This window comes from Danaus plexippus, chromosome 20 (assembly GCF_018135715.1).
Source record: "Danaus plexippus chromosome 20, MEX_DaPlex, whole genome shotgun sequence".
Lineage (NCBI taxonomy): Eukaryota > Metazoa > Arthropoda > Insecta > Lepidoptera > Nymphalidae > Danaus > Danaus plexippus.
This window is the reverse complement of record NC_083550.1, coordinates 6,745,026-6,764,959: the sequence shown is the minus strand read 5'-3', so window position 1 is coordinate 6,764,959 and position 19,934 is coordinate 6,745,026. Positions and strand designations below refer to the sequence as shown.

At 34.7% G+C, this 19,934-nt stretch overlaps 1 protein-coding gene and 1 long non-coding RNA gene across 2 annotated transcripts in view; one reads left to right on the top strand and one right to left on the bottom strand.

The window, feature by feature from the left end:
- The window catches only part of LOC116773824 (dystrophin, isoforms A/C/F/G/H-like), a 228,887-nt gene that overhangs the window by 152,673 nt on the left and 56,280 nt on the right, over nucleotides 1-19,934 (top strand). The window lies entirely within an intron of this gene.
- On the bottom strand, nucleotides 6,064-13,095 carry LOC133319464 (uncharacterized). The gene is made up of 3 exons (XR_009753063.1): nucleotides 12,991-13,095; nucleotides 8,941-9,013; nucleotides 6,064-6,356 (listed from the first exon to the last, which is right to left on the bottom strand). It is a non-coding gene; the product is annotated as an uncharacterized LOC133319464 (long non-coding RNA).

The following is a 19,934-nucleotide window of genomic DNA, read 5'->3' as shown; positions in this document are numbered from 1 at the left end:
CCCGATCGCTTCGATTGCGATTGTGTTTTTTCAAACTTTTATGTTGTGGGCGAAAAAATCAGGTTAAATTTCAACCAGTCTTGACAGTTTAGTGAGAGATCGATGATCGTCTTTCAATATTAATGTAATCCGTTACATGGACCCGAGTCATTTATTTAATGAAACAATAAATGAATTGTATTTAATAAGTTCACGGATACAGCCCTATTTGCTCAGTTGCCGCTCACAAAAAATAGCTGTTCGAGGTCGTTGTACTTATTTAAAGACAATTTCGTCTCCGTGCTGTGCTCGCAAGGAAAATTAAACGTTCATTAAAAATGTTACTAAGGACCAGTTGAGAAAATACACCGGAATTTAAATTTAAAATAATTTCAATGTTGTCAAACACGGAGATATAACACAGTCTCATATTATCTTATGACATACATTAATGTCAAATATCTTAATTTATGTCTTTGATCATATTCACATTGTTTTAAGGCGTCTTACAAACCGACAACCATGTTCGACGAATCCAATTAATCATAGAGTACGTACATACTTATCAATCGCAACTAAAATGAAAAGCAGAAACATTTTCTATATATTAGTCGCAATCTTTTCCATGAGATGCCGGCGCTGAAAGTGAGGAATTGTCGACCTCTGACCGTCGGAGCGCGACGAGCGCTGAACAATAACATCTTACATTTCTCTGCTGTGTAGAAAATTTTAAATCTAAACTCAGTGAAATATTACAATATCTCGGTTGGTATCCGTATTCTTCTGTGTGTAAGACGCCTAACCCGACCACAATAGGACCAAATATCGTATGTCAAATCTATCCTCGAAATTCTATTATCTTATTTGCGCAGAGCGGTTCAGATCACTTTGAATAATGCTTCTCGTGGCTGTATTCGTCTCACACAATATTCGACTGAAAGTCTGTAGTGATAGCGGCCAAATTGGGGGGCACCTTTGAACTTGCTCAAGTTTATAGAACAGTAACTGTCAAAGGCATACGTTGTAGAGCGACCATCATATTCTCTAGAAACACATGTAATTTAAGTTCTATTCGGAGAGTGGCAAGATTGAAGATAGATTGTGTGCAATTTTTTTAGTCGGCGGAGGCGGTATAAAAGCGTGTGGTAGGTTGAAACGCGTTCCACGTGATCATTAGTTCCGAGTTCCATTACTCTTTTTGAAGCTGTTTTCATCGCTTTCATCCAGAAATATTCCGATCCGGTGTTTGAGACCCGTTGAGAGCAATTCAATGACGGTATGTGGGTCGGGGGTCGCGACCCACAGATTAAAAGATTACTTATCACCGAATAGAAAAACCGATTCCAAAACTATTCATTAAGATATACTTTACTAAATAATTAAAAAAATATTCGTGATTTATATAAGTAACTCTAAATTAAAATGTACTATACCAATATATTTTACAATAATAGCTGTTAGTGTGTATTATACATGATGTGTCGATACAGAGCAGGGGTTCGGGCCCCAGTCAATAGGACAAATTTGACATTAATACATGTGCTATGATAACATCCTGTATTTCAGTCGCAGCATCCTGCCTCTGATTGATGGATATATTAAGAACAACTTACAATTGATACAACATTCCGTGGGATAACATATATACATAGTTAAAAGGGCAGGTCACGTGCTTTTTTCTTTATGTCCAGATATCTTGGTCAAAATCTCAAATCCTCGTTAAATAAATTCTGTACGCTATTAACATTATAAATTATTAAAAAAACGTTTTCAGTATAGACGTGAAGTAAATGTTTCTTTCTTACTACACTTTTTCTAGTTTAGTAATGAGTGATGCAAGTAATACCATTACATTACGTTACATTACTATATGTTTCTTCTATCAATCATTAAAACTGTTTTTTCTCTTTAATTTTCATTGGGCCCGCTCAGTTTATAATTGGTTTTTATATGAAACACATTTCATGCACATTAATAAATGAAATTTTAATATAAAATTTGCTCGAGCTGGTAGAGATAACTCGGAGATAGTACTAATTTAAAATGAAAATTCCCAGTATGTAGGTCACATCTCATGGAATACCTCCTCCTCTAGTTAGGATAGTGGCGGTGCGTACAAACATGATAAGGCCGTACACTTGTGCACAGGGATGGATCTCACGAATAACACGACACAACGAAAAAAGATAACAAGTACAATATATGAAATAGAAATCAAATCTTTACAAATTAATATACTATAAGGTTTATTTGGTAAACACCATGAGTCAGATTGTACTCAGATCTTCGACCCCCCCCCCCCTGCATTAAGAAGTTATAGTGTTTATTAAAAAAATAACACAAGAACCTCTTCACTTATATTATACTGATTTAAAACACAATGAGTTAGATGCAAGGGAATATAGAACAGACAATGAAACATTACATTGGATGCCGTCAGTGTGGATCCTAAACAAATCGTTTTCATTGAGATTGAATCGTAACCAAACATTGTCGTATTATAATATCGTGTCGGGATCGTGACGTGTTCACATCAACTTTCCCATGGACGTCCATAGAGTGCTCAATATATGATAATGCTGAGCATGTGAAATATAAAATACATCTCAATAGTAAAAGTAACCTTCGTATATCTAAATAGCACAAGTTGCTATGTATGGAATTGATATTTTGTCTTCAATAGAATGAGACCAATCTTTTTGTCGAGGAGTGCTCTTTCAGCCTCTAGCATATTACTTGATGATATTTTTCCTATAAAATATTAATATCAATGTAAACATCTTTCATTAGTTAAAAGCGCTGTGAATGGATCGACTGGATCTATGTTCGTTCGTCGAGGATCCCTTTGATATTAATTTTAGGTACAAAATTATACTTCTATATATTAATAAAATATACAATTATACGTTTTAAGTTACAGAATTAAATCATTATTAAGAGTTATTGTTTTAAATACTTTGTCTGAAAATAGACAGCTTTGGACACACACGATATAATTTTTTTTATCGATAACATAAAAATTAACTGAAACAATACAATCTTATTAACCCATGAAATACTACAAGAACCATAGCGTATATTTTTTCAATATTCCTGGAGTACTATAAACACGAAATATTAACTTGAAAAAGAAAGCGCTTTTGTTATTCCTTTAAATCGATATTGGAATGGACGTTGAAAAATGCGTGCAAAACTGTTCCGAACACTCCTCGGTGACGGAAAATGGTGAAGCGATACAACACAACCTACAAACATACACACAAGTACATTTTAGACTCTGAATTAGATTTTCCCATAAATCTCCATCTTCCAAGAAACAACATTGTAATTCTATTAAAATGAATATAATTATTAAAACCCTTTTCATTACAAATATCACAACAGCGTCTTCTGTATTTATATTTATATTTCTCTGTATCATTCGTTAGTTATCACAAAGATTTTTATTAAATAGCATCAAGTCTGTGAGATGTATCCGAGTCTGTGATGCCCTCATTATCCAGATGCCGGTCATTTTAAATCGCAATTTACAATGAATCATTATATCTGTGATGATATCAATACATCAGTTTACTATGTTTAAGTTCCGCTGTGTTTACGTAACGTAAACCGTACTGTGTCGCTATACGGGACGTAGTTTTCAAGTTGATATACACTCAATAATTTGGTACAAGTGAACGTATTCCTCTTTCCAAATGAGTCAGTAATAACTTATAAAATATAAATCATAAATACAATAACATACAAACATTTCTAAGGCTCAGTTAGAACAATAAACAAATGAGTTGGAGATTACACTTGGACAGCTTCCAAGAGATTAGAAACGAGAGACAGGTGGTGTTGTGGCCCGTTTTACAGGGGAGTAGAGTCGAGATTGTAACGGCCGCGACGGTGGGAGGTTCAGTTAGCTGTAGTAATATCGGGTTGAACCGAAATCTTGTTAATAGAGTGTTAATGTTAGTTGGTAACAGCTAGCTGTAGATGTTTCTGTCTCCCTGTGTATCTGCCTCTTTGTCTCTTTGTTTCTGTGTCATCTGGATGAAATATAATATTTAGATATATGTAAACATTAATATCATAAAAAATCGTATAATTAGAAGTTATCTGTAGTGAATCTTCATTACAGTGGACCAGACGTGGGTTTGAACTCCATATTTGAATTTGTCACCTCAAATTAGTCCTTAAAATCTTCTACGTCATGCAAATGGTGCTTTCCCTAATATCAGTGGGTAGCTAGTTAGTTCCAAAGTTGCCTCGTCTATTGTAAAGGCGGTCATAAAGCTCGGAGATCACGATGTTAGGCCGACGACGTTTTACTGCACTCTAAATCACTTTTCCTTGAGGAACATCGAGACGAATAAAAGCACTTTAGAAGAGATCAAAAGTTAAGTTATAAAACATCATTTTCGACGAGTTCCCTTACAAATTTTACAGCTTTTAAAGTATCTAATGTCTTATCTTAATAGAAGTCTTCGATCCACAGTTTGTAGTTTTATTGGATCCTAATTAGCATACGACTTCTCGGAGCTCGTTCTTCTTTTTAAATACTTCTTAATATCTTGAGTATTTTGTCACATTCACTCCCGTTTCAGTGAGTGTTGGCAGGCAGCCAGCGAACTAAGTTACACACAAGTAATAAAATATGTACAGTTGTCTGCCTACATTTTTTTGTGTAAATAAAGTATTTTTTTTATCTATTTCCAAGCTAACTATACAGTATAAGACACAATTTCGTCTCAAACTAATACATTTTCCGTATGTATATAAAAAGTTGTTTATAAACGAATCATCATGAATCATTTTTAAAATACTACCAAACGCCGGAACTTGTTTAATACGCCAACGTTTATACCATACTTATTAGAACAATGACTGATCAATAAAACTACAAATACACACACGCACACACGCACCCACACACACACATATATACATACACATATACTAGGAGCCAGCCCCGGCTTCGCACGGACTCTTTACAAAAAATATAAAATAGCCTATTTAATTTTGAGTATTATTAAACTGATATTATGATAACTTTCAAACTTTTAAAAATTCCACTATATATTATTTTGTTATATCTCAAAGACTTTAGGCAGCGTTTTCGTTAAAATTTCTCAGACGGCTCATGTTTTCCCGACATCTTCAACAAATATCGTTAATGTACACACAAGTAAATACAAAAACTTAACAAATTATATACTAAAACGTTCCTCGAGAATCACGCTATCGAGTGGCGATAACTGTTAGATAATCGGTGCAGTAGTTTTTACGTTTATCGCGAACGGACGGACAGACAGACACGGCGAGGGACTTTGTTTTATGATATGTATTGATTTATACATACTTCAAAATTCGTGTGTACTACAGCAGCGTATAACGTACACTTCAGATCCTAAAAGCAACGAGGCTGTATCTAGTAAGGTATGACAAATGTTTATCACATTGTGAAGGTTGACCGTACGAACAGTGCTCGCCTCCACTGACATATGTTGTAATAACATGTATGGCTTACTTTAAACTTTCACCCCACAGCTTTACTAATTTGTTACATGACACGACTTTGTCGTAAAGTTGAAGATGTAGTGTCAATAAATGTTCCCATTAATTCGGACACTAATGAAAAATGAAACGCTCAAAACAAGTATTAGAATAGCAAACATTAACTGTTGTCCGTCACCTCGGACGACCGTTTTGTTGTATTTATTTATAATAACTCGTTACTATAGTACACGCAAACTGTAATAAAACGTCTGTAGCAAAAATTTATTTACATGTCAGTTTGACACCTGGTTTTAGAATTCACTTGTTAAAGTAATTTACATAAATTTATGACGTAATACTATTTACCGATAACTAATAAGACAGTATTGTGTTATGATACGGATCGAGATACGGGAAGGTAAGCCGCGTACCACACGGTGTGTGACGCTTGACGATGATTTAAACAACTAGGTCTATTACTATACTCGTGTCTATTAGAGTTTGATGTATGTTTATTCATCACAGTAAAACTATTAAATCATTAAGAAATAATCATCGAATATCCTTATATACAATGAAATAATATAGAACATTTTTTTTTTCTATTTTTATATCCACATGTTTCTTTTTTCCTTTAATAAATATGATACAATATCCCAATCCGTCACACGTATCTCGTGACATCACGATGCTATCTCTCCGGCGGACATCTTGACAAATGGCGGTGTTTCCCGCCATTAATCTAATTCCCATTGTCTATGGTAATAACCGATTAACGAGGCTTTTCTTTGATTTATTTATGCGACGCTTTTGTAATAGAATGTTTCTGTTTCACTCACGAACCCATCTCGGGGCGCTCTGGTGTCGTTCATCAGCTAAATGGCCGGAGTTTCCTGAGAAATGTCTTAAAAAGTTATTTATTAATGTTTAATGAATACCTTACACCCAGTTATTGTAACTGTACATGTTAACTGTTCAAAATATATTACACCTTAACTGATCGTAGTAAGGTTCAAATTTGTTTTAAATTAACGTATCTCCCATATACGGTTAGAGTATTTGACACAAAAGGCAATGTAGAATTATTATCCGACAAATAAGGAGCGAGTTATGCTTTGAGATACGTCTAATCAATGGTACTATTCGAGAGAAATGTTAAGGAGAAATGAGGTCCGACTGCGGGTGATGCAGACGGACATAAAAAGATTTCGTTATGAAATGGGCGATACATTTTTGTGATATTTGAAATGGTTCAGTGATGAGTTTCCTTCATACGATCAGAGACGTGAGAGACATAATGACCAAGCAGCTAAAATATCTCATTACGGAGTTACTCTAAGTGTCTTCCTCATCTTAGTTACATCATTAGTATAAAACGTAAGTGTCTCATATAATTTAAAACCCCTAATACACATGTCGCTCACTTCAGCTGAATGATCTTCTGAATTTCATAAGCTAATTTCCAACAGTATTCGTCATTTGACAGTGATTAATCATCTCAAAGTTGCTGTCCGAGAGTATACCTTATGTGTATCAGCAGTAAACTCCATCTGCGTCAGCAAATAAGTCTTGAATGGCAATGAAATGCATTAAATATATTTTGAAGAATAAGAGGCTTTTAGGACGGTTTTATTATTTATGGAGACATAGAAAATGTTTTTGGTTATTATTGGCGTTTAAATTATTTAATAGTTGTCTAATTATCACCTGCTGACGTTCATCTTATCGATAAGTTATCTTCACGAAAGACATCCGACAGAGACAATATTCGAGGAGAATTTTTTCTCTTGTATACAAAAGTAGACATGAGTGGAAAAAAGTCGTAAATCAGGAATGATTTTAAGTAATTTGTAGTCTCCTAATTGAAAGAGCGTGAATTTTTGAGTTCTATAAGATGTTTTATTTGTTATTTGTATTCCAGTTTGCGTTATGTGTCATGAGGATTTTTTGATTTGTAAAGAAAAATTTTACTGATTGAAATACCTGAGGGGCAAAAACTTACCGTAATTCAAGGAATAATAAGTGATCACAGGCGTCCGGTAATATTTGCAACTTAAGCTTTGGCAAAATGAGGAGCTGGCCTTCGTGATCATGAATGAACCACTTCATATCTGAACGTTGAAAATCTGGGATAAGGTTGACCACCACGGAAACTTCTCAAAGGATCTTCCTGGACTCCAGGCCAATGAAAAAAGCTCCGCCCTTCACGACAAACTTAGATATAAAATAATACAAAAATATCAATGTCCTACAAGGAAAAGATAGGATGAAGAATAACTCATCCGGATCTCAGATTAATCAAATGCATATATCACTCCAGCAAAAAATTACTTGAGCTTAAAGTACTATGAAAGACTAAAACTTCTTCAATCCACATACCTCAACTCTCTACCCCAAAAATAAACAAAGCAGTTAAAATAGAAGTGATTTTTAATGATATTTCTTTGCTTTTCTGTGTTTTTACTCTTCATCCTCCCCTAGTGACATTTCAACCACAATTCTCATTCTTGCTTCAGAACGGTTCTGATTATTCATATATCGGACCGTAATTGAAGCGAAATCAGTACTAGTAGGAACTTTGTAAGATTTTCTTTAACAAGACAAATAACACCACTAAATCTGGCACACATCTCTTGAGATCTCATGGTTAATGAGAGAACTTTTCCGAAATAACCTAATATCACTTCAAGGCAATTAGAAAAATTAACACCGTATCCCGCAATCCCGCAAATGATTTCGCGGGACGTTTATTAGATTCCCCCGGGTGGGCCTTGTTAATCACGCTGAGATTATCCCGGTTTTCCGGAATCTCATTTATTGCACGGATCTATTCTTGATGTATCTGTCAAGTCCAACTTTCTAAGATTCCTCGTTTCGTTTATTATTTATTCAAATAGTTTCCTCTAAGATCAATAACACGAAAACAAAAGTTTGATCAATGATTGGCTCAGGTGGTGTCACTGTTATACAACACAGCATGAAACACCTACATTTATTAAACATAAAATATGTTTAGGTTGTTTTAATTTAAATTTATTTCATATTTACGTCAATACTGTAGTGAATACAATGGAACCTATTCAATAAAAATGTACATGTAACAAGAGTCGTTAAAATCGATTCATAAAGCGTGAGTTGTTCCTAACTTATCAAAGAGTACACAAAGGATTTCACTGGCTCATCTTATTTGAAAAATATTTCTACAATCCCGGGAAGGGCAGTTAGCGCCAAGGAATAATATTGCGACTGTGCCCAGACATTCCTGCGGATAGTCCACCGTTAGACATTTTCATTGCATATAAATAAGCTGTTCGTAAACGAAGCTCGCCTTAACAAGACGCTTGACAGACAGACAACTACGGCTCTAATAAGCACAGAACGAACTTAATATCTCCTATTTTGGATTTGGAATGGGATTAATTTATTATTAACTAAAATAACTTTATCGCGATCTTTACTAAACTTTGATTTACCAACCTGAGTATGTGCACGACATCTCAGTAGACAACATGACCGGGCCGAGGAATCCTTGAGGTCGCTAGTTCCAATCCTGATCACATAGAACATAAATTAAATATAATTAAAATATAATTGAATTATAATTATCTCAAACAATATTAAATGTCGAAAATATAATTACAAAAGATAACAAATATGCAACGAATAACATCACATTAATAGTTGTGGTTTTAACTACGACCGGTGCTTAAAACACAAGAGCGGTTCTCATTTTACTAATAATTTAGATAACAAATTGTTTGAAAACGTCGCTCCCTGTGAGGGTCACTATCAATGCAATTACATTATTCAGCTGCTGACCACGCCACCTGCTGCCACAATACTTGGAGTGTCTTCTATAGCAAGGGGAAGCTCGTCATCTTCTTTTATATTACAATTAGATAATCGTCACAATAAAACAATATTATCATTACTCGCAGGAATCCCAATAAATCCGTGAAACCGAGCAAAGCCATTCGGTTTTAATTAAATTAATTAACGAAACGGTTCACACCGCAGTAACAAGGTGTCTGTGTGTGGCGTGGGACACGAGAGACATGCCTTATAATATTATAAAATATATAAACCCTTATTAATGACAGCTGTTTTTTATATTTAATAAAAAAAAATCTAACGTCATGATGTATGTTGTATATTAATTTCAGAACCGTCGAATTCAAACACATCGTAATATTAAAACGCTTCTGTCTTACAACTGACGGTCGAGTAAGTCACATAATTCCCCGATAAGCCGCTACAAATTAACTTCAAAGCCAAATGTTTGTAATATTTGTGAACACGTCACACGGGCGCGTGTCTGTGTATACGTTCATAATGTTTGATGAGCTTCGGTAAACTGCTTAGTAATTTGTGTTTTAAATAAAGCTGATCGATTTCACTATTTCTGTACAGTTTGTATTACACGCTGTGAGGTGGCGTCTCTGATATAAATCATTATATTGTTCTCCTCATTTTGTATAAACATATTGCCATTATAACACCCATGTGATAGATGCATTATCCTTATAATTTTTCAATTGTTAAATCATTCGAGTAATGTCCGGTCTTCAACATGAGCTTGGAAAACTTTCACCTTTTGTATAAAATGGATAATGTATTGTTAATAATAAATTCAAGAATTTCCATTTCAACTCTACTAGACGAAACGCATTACGAGATGTGTGCCAGAATAAATTATATCTGTACGAACAAAGATGATACGGAGATAGACAAATAATTATTATAATTTTATTGTACAACAAAATTCTACATAAATTTTAAATCAACAAGAGTGAAAGAAGTGTATTATTTTTTCATAAATTTTGTCTTAATAATTGAATACTGTAACAAAAATTGACTTCTGCTTATAAATTGATACGAACCTTTTTATTAAAAGTATTTTGAAATTTTCTCCTAAAAGATCTTAATCGCATACAAATGGTCGGTAATGTGATGTGGATGTTTGCCTGAACGTGTCCGCAGACGGGATTAGTTTGACATGGGACTCGCGGATCTACACGTGTTACTTGAGCTGTTTATACATGTAGATAGATACGCCTGTATACAACCTACACTGGACGTACCGTGTACAGATTCACTGTGCAACTTAAAATATACTTATATTCAACCCGTCGCATATATACATTTATAATAAATGCATATTTTCCGAATCCTTCTCAATCAATAAACGAATGCGTCCTGTATCGATCCTTTCTATTTCTGCATAAGTCCGTAACCCCTCTGCTTCTGATGTAGTTTCGGTGGTAAATTGCTCCGTAGTCCGCACTTGCTGAATGTTAGTCGCCGGGGCGATGTTTAATCGATTCGCTGTGTTCGCTATTAATGGACAAATTACTTCTATACAAAGCAATGCAGTCTTGCAAAGTCGCTCATTGCGGCCTTGCCAATATATCAAATGCCATCAGGAAGCAGTGTCACCGAAATTGTTAATTATTTTACGTTTATTTGAAACGTGTGAAATATGGCCAGCAGCGGCTCGTGGCCCGATCACAGCCTTTAATGTTAACGGCCGTAAATAGTTAGCTGCGATTATCGATCCGCTCTCATATACTGTTATATTCACTTCATCGTATAATCTGAATACATTACCTTATAGGTATCAATATGTTTGTTCATAATTAAATACATTCACAAATATTATTTGGATGAAATTAACTTACTCAACTTATAATTCTGCCCGTAATTACGAGATCAACTAACCTTATAGGAGTTGAAGTTACTATAAAATAATTAAAGATAAGTCTGTAATATAATATAATGACCTTTTTAGTAATATTAATATTAATCGATGTAAATTTTTTAGTCTTTCAAACCGAGTGTCATCTCGTGTTGTTCTTCTGTGAATTAAGTCAAATCTTTGTCATGCCTCAGACAATGGACCCAGTTGAAACCTTGTTCAGAGTGAAAATAAATTAACAAAACAGTATTAAAATATTTACAGATATATCGGAGGTGTGACATGCTAGTTCATGACTTTATATATTTATCTGTCTTCCAGAAAGATTTTCGTCTTTTATTACATTCGATATAGTAGTTGTATGTCATCAAGCAATAGTGAATGTGTTTTAACTCGGGTGCTGAGTTCACCATCCACCGTTGAATGGGATGTCACTCGGCCGCCATCCGCTCAGTAATCAAAAAATACTATTATCATAATTGATTTCTATATTTCCGAGCCTCGATATTTATGATGAATATAAATAATTTGTTACAACGGTTCATTCAGGACCATTCAGTATAAAATACAGAGGGTTTGTCATTTTTCCTAATTGCTAATTAAATATAATGTGAGAGAGGTCCCTGCAGCGTGGACATTTGGTAGACAGATAAGGCACGCACGACAACCGCTTACCTTCTTCATGACATAAATATACATAAAGTGGCGTTGCTTTGTGATCAAAACAATTTTAAGCCAAAATCTGTTTTAAGGTATACTTAGCAATATAATACATGTTTATAAATGTACAGAGATAGCTTCACGACTCTGAGTTTAGTCAACTTACTCAGTGTTAAGCTTCCTACTCTTCTCAGTTTTTATTTTACCAAAACATAATTAATATATTATTTGGAGTGTATTAGTATGATCTGTTTATTGAGAGTCGCTGTTTTTAATAAATGTCCATTCGCGGAGGATTTAGAATTGAAATAAAATGTTGGTAATTGAAATCTAAACCGTTTCATATCAACACCTACATCCGAACTGAATCTTCGTGAAAATGTTTTAAAATGCTAACTTACGAAGTCCCACCAAGTCTCTCGCGTGTTGACGAATGCTGAATGCTATAAAATAATACGGACCCCGGTTGGCACGAACGTCGAGTGTCGATGCCAAAAATGCAATTTTTAAATTCATATTGCTTACTGTTGAACGAATAATTTCTATATTTAGGGAAATGCTGATTGTATATGCATTTATGACCACGAATTGTTTGTTCGTCACAGTAATACTAATAACTGCTCCATAGAATTCAATTATTTCGTGCATTACGTTGTCCGGCGGCCGAGAGACGTGTCCCTGTACGGTAAACCCATACATTTTTTAAGATGTAACAAACAGCGGTCAAATTTATATAAATGAGTTTGGCTGAGAAATAAAATCGATCTAAAACAAAGCTTACACAGAGTCAGTCCCCGCAGTCCCTCGCAGACGAAGCGCTGATTGATGGCTGAGAACACACAGCTGACACGCTGTCACAGATACATCGATTGAATACCTTACATTTAATATTATACTCGCCACATTATATTACAATGTGTTTTATAATATATTTTTTCTTAACATAATATATAATGTTCATATAGTTTAGTTGTGTGCGAGCCCTAACAACTATAGTAAAACGAGCCCCGGGAAGCGCCGAGCGCCTCCTGACTTCTTAATCTCTCAAAAGGATTTCCTCGAGTGCAGGAAGAATTGTGATTTAAGTTGCAACGCATCGCTTTATCGCAGACCGAGTTCACTTCGACATTAAATATATTGAAGTTAACAAAAAATGTGTTCAAACAACTTACTCATTGCGGCAGCTCGATAGAGTTGTCAATCATCCGTATGTTGAATATTAATAAGGAACGGTTCCGTATTCATACTCGCAAATTTGTATCTACACACTACACACTGCACACTGCACACTACACACTACACACTGTACACGAAACGCTTCACGTTCCTCATTCAATAATAACCTACGTTAATACTATTACTCTATAATATGCGATAATTCATGAATGACGAGCTGTAAACTCTCTGTAGCGTGGCGATGACAGCTCAGAACACGCACGCGGTTCTATAATAAAAATGTTCGCGTAACTCGCTCGGCCTTATTGTAACACTAAAATCCATTCTTTTAATTTATTTTTAATATCTTCCCTTGACTACTTTTGCACATAGCGTTGTTATTAATTTTATTGTAGTGTGCTGTGTGACTCTACAACTAAACTTACTTCTAAAAGAATAGTAACGAGTCCATCATTAAAAGTATTTTTTCTAAATTAATCTTGAAGTGGTTCGTGTGTGTATCGATACACATTCTGTTATATTAAAGTACAATTTATTAATCATAACTGTAATAAGCCGCCTCTCAATATTACGAAGCTGTTACGTCAAAGACACCCTCACAAAGGGGGTCGAACACCCTCAGGGTTCAAGAGGGTCGCGCGGGCTCTATGAAGTATAAGGGTTTCGATTTCCAAATAACGGATCTGCCAACAATCAGCTGACACGTGTCATTTGTCCGATGAATTTATTTACTACTTTATACATATATACATGTAGATGAGAACCAGCATTTAACCAGTAGCTTCTTTAACTTGTCTGACTTCACTAAAGCCTCAGACGACTCAGACGACTAGCATTTTCATTCTGAAATTTATCTTTGGATTTTATGAAATCAACAACGAATTGCCAGTTAGCAAGATGAAACCATGACACGGTTATACGAAGGTTTTAAACAATGAATGAATGTTAAGTTGTAAAAGCCGAAAGGGTTCGGCTGATAATTTGACCTGGATACATCACATAGAGGGGATGATAGGAAAATATAAAGGTGCCTCTCTCGCAGTGGATTCATAGAAGCCATTCGCTCATCTCTATTTGTAGTGAACAGTACCTACTCCATCTGATGTGACGCCGCCAGCTGGCGGCTCGCGACCAAATAATAAACCTTCAGTACAGGTGACCGGAGCATGTGTCGAATCAGCATGAGCATGATTCAAATCTCACTCAACTGTTTGGGGATATTGGGTTTAGCCAATTCGAAGCCGCTCGTGACTTTTGTGGCTGCCCGGGTAAAACTTTAAAAGAATTTTCGTATTACGTATAATATTGATATCACGCCCGTATTCGGAGTGTTACCTGAAGGTCGTCATGACTGAAGCGACGTTGCGAGATGTGTGTCCTCCGTACGTTTGTTTATTTTTCAATAACAGAAGCACTCGAGATTACTCATTCCATTATTTGTTGAACTATCTCAGTTTAAAGTATGAGAACTTCTGAATCCTTCCTATAACTTAAAGCGCCGCCTAAGTTTTCGGCAGCTAACTTGGTACTCGCAGCCGACTTTAAGAACTTGTTATAATAAAGCAAGTCTCTTTGTTAAAATACTGTGCGTTTCAGAAACGGCAATATAAAATAACGATAAAGATGACAGTGGCGTAGTATGTTCTGGGTTGTCGTCCGTAGCGCCGGCGCTAACGTATGTGCCAATTTCACATGCACTAAATCACCGATGGACTCCATCCAGAATAAATTGCTCGTAAATTGCGTATAACCCGACGAATTGTCGCCCGAATTTGGAATCGGTCCGGGACTCTGTGTGAAAACTGTTCGGCGGTCGCTGGATACATTTTATACAGATTTTAAACCGAGCAAACATTTACTCTTGCGACGATTTTATTAAACAGTTTAATATAAAGTTTTATACGCGACATATAACGGCTAAATATCAATAAGGAAAGGAACAAACATCATCTTTATACCATTTTAGTGTTAATAAAGCCTAAACATGTCTATATTATAATCCATACATAAGCTCGTTAGTTCTAACGTTAGTTCGAAACCCAAACTTACTCAGATTTCATTAGTGATTGTAGTAAAGAAATAACTTCTTAACTATTTTACTTCATTATAATGGGTGCCTTTGAACTGCTCCGAATGACTCGATACTAACATACATGCTTTGTATAAAGAACATCTCATTTTAAATACGGCGTGGGATTGTAAATACTGGCATTTATTACATTCTTACTTTTGATCTGGACGCTAGAGATACATCTTATGTTAAAACTATTTGATAATGAAATAAGGATATTATAATATCCAACAATACACAGCCCCAAACTTTCCTAAACATTTACCACCTTAAGCGTTAGGTTTCTCTTTAATATGGAATCCCAAATAAACGCGTTCAAAATTATTGTAATTCTAATTTCAATAAATTCTGAATCCAATCCGACATTATCGTGTATTGCAATTCACACAACAATTATCGACTAATAGATCGACACCATCTGCCATCGATAGTGATGGGCTCGTCGATAAAAAGTAACGGCCATCACTAAATGTGTAGATGTTCGTAAAGATATTGCAGTGTTAAATTATTATTGTTTAGAATTTAGACTATACTATAAGATCATCACGGGCAGAATGTAAAGGATAATGTTTTAACAAAGAATCCTATTGACTTATATATTCACCTCAATCGATACATACGTATTGCCTCTGAAACTCCTTTATTTGATATTCGTGTCACGGGACTGCATATAATTCAATCGTGCCACCTTCCCCATGGTCGGCCAGCTCGTGTTTTCAGTCGTGATTATGTTCAAACATGTATCTGTTAATATTACTCTTCGTTTGTTTATACTTTTCATATTAAGGAAGCGTCTTTCGCCATTTTATTAATATTTGATTGTCGTACAACATGTAACTATTGCTTGGGTTATATTAATACGTGTATATTTTTCCACACCTCAATGTGCTAAACTTGTGATATATTTTTTCTAATAATACATTTAATATAAAGTCTCATACAATCCCTGGATAATTCTGTCTCCCGTAATCCTCATTTTTTACAACTCCATCAAAATATTCCTCTCGCTATTCTATTCTCGAGTAATCGCTTCGTGAGAGTCGAGTCGCCATATTATTCTTGTAATCCGCGAAACGAATGTCGTTTTAAAATAAATAAAAGCGTATTAATATAAAAAGGTAATCTCCCGATTTGCTCTGTGTTACTTGTATCATAATGCTTTGTTATACAAACATACATACCAACATTAGTTCGGCTTTATTATAGTTTCGTGATTTGAATGCTCTCTAGGAAGTACCTAATTTAATGACGGCCGAGCACAGAATACAAAAAATAGTAAATAATTGATAAACATTAAATATCATAATTTAGGACACCCCCAACTAACCATTAGGAAGAAACAATTAAGTAACAAAGCGAACCTATATTAACAAAACTTCACTGCTGTTATTATGAAGAACTCATACCTACACATATATTATTAATCCCAAGATAATTTTGAACAGCCATTAAATTTAGGAAATGTTTTTCATTGTTGCAGAATATCCATAAGACAAATAATTACTCAAAGCTTTCGTTCAAAGTTAACAATTTCGAACGCCTGATGAGACGTAGTGAGCAAAGGCGCACGGACGCTGGCGTATTCTATTCACAAAGGCGTTCAAAATAAGATCTTTAAATTCCTGTTTATATTTCATAAACATGTTTCAAAGCGAATACTTCGTTAAATATATGTACAATTGATCGTTTGAAAGTGTAAGTGACATTTTTTTTTTTCATTTCAATCGTACTAATATATTTTTTCAAGTGAACATATAATGTTTTAGTCCCTATACAACATTTATTAAACTCGATCAGTTACAAGCTACGAATTAATTTCTTTTAATAACAACATAACCTCTACAAAGTGAGTATTTTCTAAGTCCAAAGGATATAACACGGTTAGGTGATCTTTTTAACCTATTTCCATGTAAATATAAAGCGCCGAGAAGGCTTTGACGGCCGTGAGTGGGCTCAAATGGTCATTGCAAGTTTTCGCTCTCATTCAATTCGTATGTCATATATTGAAGAGTTTTCCTAGCTTTGAAGTTTGTGACGGTATTCGACTTCACATAACAGAGACTGAGGCTGGATGGAAACACATGATACTATTTTTAAAACGCTATTAATGTCGTATTCTCGCAGTACAAACATTTGCGTCTCTCATATATATGCACATGTAAACTATCTGTGTAGCCTCAGCGAGCTCTGTATCGTGCAGAATAGTTCGTTTATTAAACCTTACACTGATTTTATAAATGTTTTTTATTAATCTACATCATCGAAAATACAATAATTTAAGAATCTGAACTATTGTAACTCGTGCTTTAGTTTTATTACAAGAAACCCTCTCCTGAACGTACAATAAGTCCCGTCTCCTCGACTTCACGCGGACATGGACTTCTGTTGGCTTCAGATCATTCCATGCGAAGCCGTCACCGAGTTCGTGATTTCCATCAGAACTCATGAGTCCGTGTCCGTAGAGTGTCCGAGCATGCGATCACACGGATATCAATTACATAAGTGATTTGCCAAATTCCAGGACATTTAATTAAATAGCTGATAATCAAATTAGAGTGATCGGCTCCTATCGTACGTCGTGTTTCATTACTGAGGTTAATTTAAACTAATGCCGCTTGACTTACTACAAGAGCCATTAATTAGGTTTAACGATAATATTATTGTTACATTTATTAGCATAAGATTGCGGTCCATTTGTCCACAGCATACGACTCCTATTTTGTTCTCGAGTGATGATAACATAAAATTGGAAGATGCACTCGTTATATTATGGCTGTAGTTATATAATTTGTGAAACAAATCGAAAATTAAAATCGATTTGAGAAGGATATATTATATTATATATATATATATATGTTCATAGATGTGATAGTAAATACTAATTTCTTAATAAAATTGTGATTGTGTTTGTACTGACCACACTTGAGATCAAACGACGCATGTTTAGTCATATGATGCAGTAAATATAATAATGAAGGAAACTAATGATATTAACGATTTAATGATGGAAGTAATGATTGTAATGAATCATTAAAACAGAGTCGCTCGACTGAACAAGGAGGGCATAGCGATATATACAAGCTCCGAGACGAGCTACGACAAACGGACAGACAAAAGGACATACTGTATTAATAACAGTCCCGGAGGGCTATTAATATATTGTGTTTATATAATTGATGAAAAATTATAATATTTTAATTAGGTATTTTATTTCCCAATTGTCAAAATCAAGATTTATCTGTTCGAGTTCTACATATTAAGTAAACACGAATATTTTATACAAATATTATGTAATATTATATACGTTACGCAAGTATTTATATTCCAGTATATTTAATCCACAATGTTGCCGGGAGGAGAGTTCGTCTCTCCGTTCTTCGGAAGTCATTCTAAGTGATTTCTCCAGCATCCTTTTGATGTGTTCTCGGTTTGTTTCAGCCGCTATCTCGCTTGTTCTAGACCTCGTTTGAGTTTCTTCAAATTATATGTTTATAAGAGTTTCGGATATACGAATATAAAGATTTTAGGACGTATATATATTATATGAGGGTTGTATAGAATATGAGCGTAATATCCTAAAATAATGACAGAAGTATTTTATATGAAGCAATTAAAATGCTTGGTTGTCGATCATCATCTGTGTAGTGTGGGTTGTGAAGTCTTATATATTTTAAAGTAGTTATTTTATGTTTACATATAAATGAAAACATTGAAAGCGCAGGAACACTTCACACGGTGCTATATACAGATGTCTTCTGGAACATAACGTGTGTTGGACTAGTGCACTATGTGTGAGTGAGTGTGTGTGTGTGAGAGTGTGTGTACACTGAGAGTCGAGAGATGAGAGCAGTTCACCTCTCTCACGCGGGAGATGCTGCGGCACATTAATGATAACAGATTTAAAATATGTTCATTAAGTATTTGAGATAAACGGTTTCCAGTTACAAATAGATTTCTAGTCACAAGATTTCCTTTCAATCTGATCAAACGTTTATTAACTTTAATACGTGTAATATAAAACATTCCCGCTACATCTCGTGCCTTGGACCGGACGGTAAATAGGAAATAGCGGGGAAGTGGATGGAAATAAGAACTAAACGCTCCGAAGACTGATTTGTTTTATTGTTCACTCGAACAACCCAAATTGTGGCACTCTGCAGTTTACGGCTTTATATCAAAGACTTAAATCTCTCTCACTCCGTACTGTAGTTCAGATTTTATTTACTACTTGTTATACTCTTCTCCAAGGGTTTGTTAGTTTTTTTAATAAATAAACGTTGACAAATGAGTTATCAAAACATGTCCCTGTTACCGACACTACTCTGATTGTAATTTTTAAAAGTATTCTCTATATAAATAGATATATCTTGTGTCGGGATCTCATTAAACATGTATAGTGTGACTGTTAGGAATCATTAAAGGCAGTTTGGTTTTTGCTTTTACCAGTAAATATAACGATTACAGAAATTTGTTCACTCTCCTCCGGTTCTATTCATTATGTGAAATATAAATTTATAAATTTACTTTCGCTTTTCTTGTTTTATGGAATCTGATGATATTTTAAAATTAGCAAGACAATGTAAAAGTCTCATATAAATGAATTAGAAACATCAGAACGCTTTCTCTGTCGGATATCCGTCAGACTCATTTGTATTCAGGTCCATCGCACTGAAGATTTCTTTAATCTTATTTTGTTTTTCCAACATTTTCAGAACACGATTCATTTAATCTTATTATCTTCGTCGTTTCATTTTTTAACATTTTTCGTGTTATTGTTCCAGGTACACATATTAAACTCAGAAACCTTGCCCCCGGGGGACTGACACACGTATCGATTATTTATCCGTAATTCATTATTATTGAGGTAAC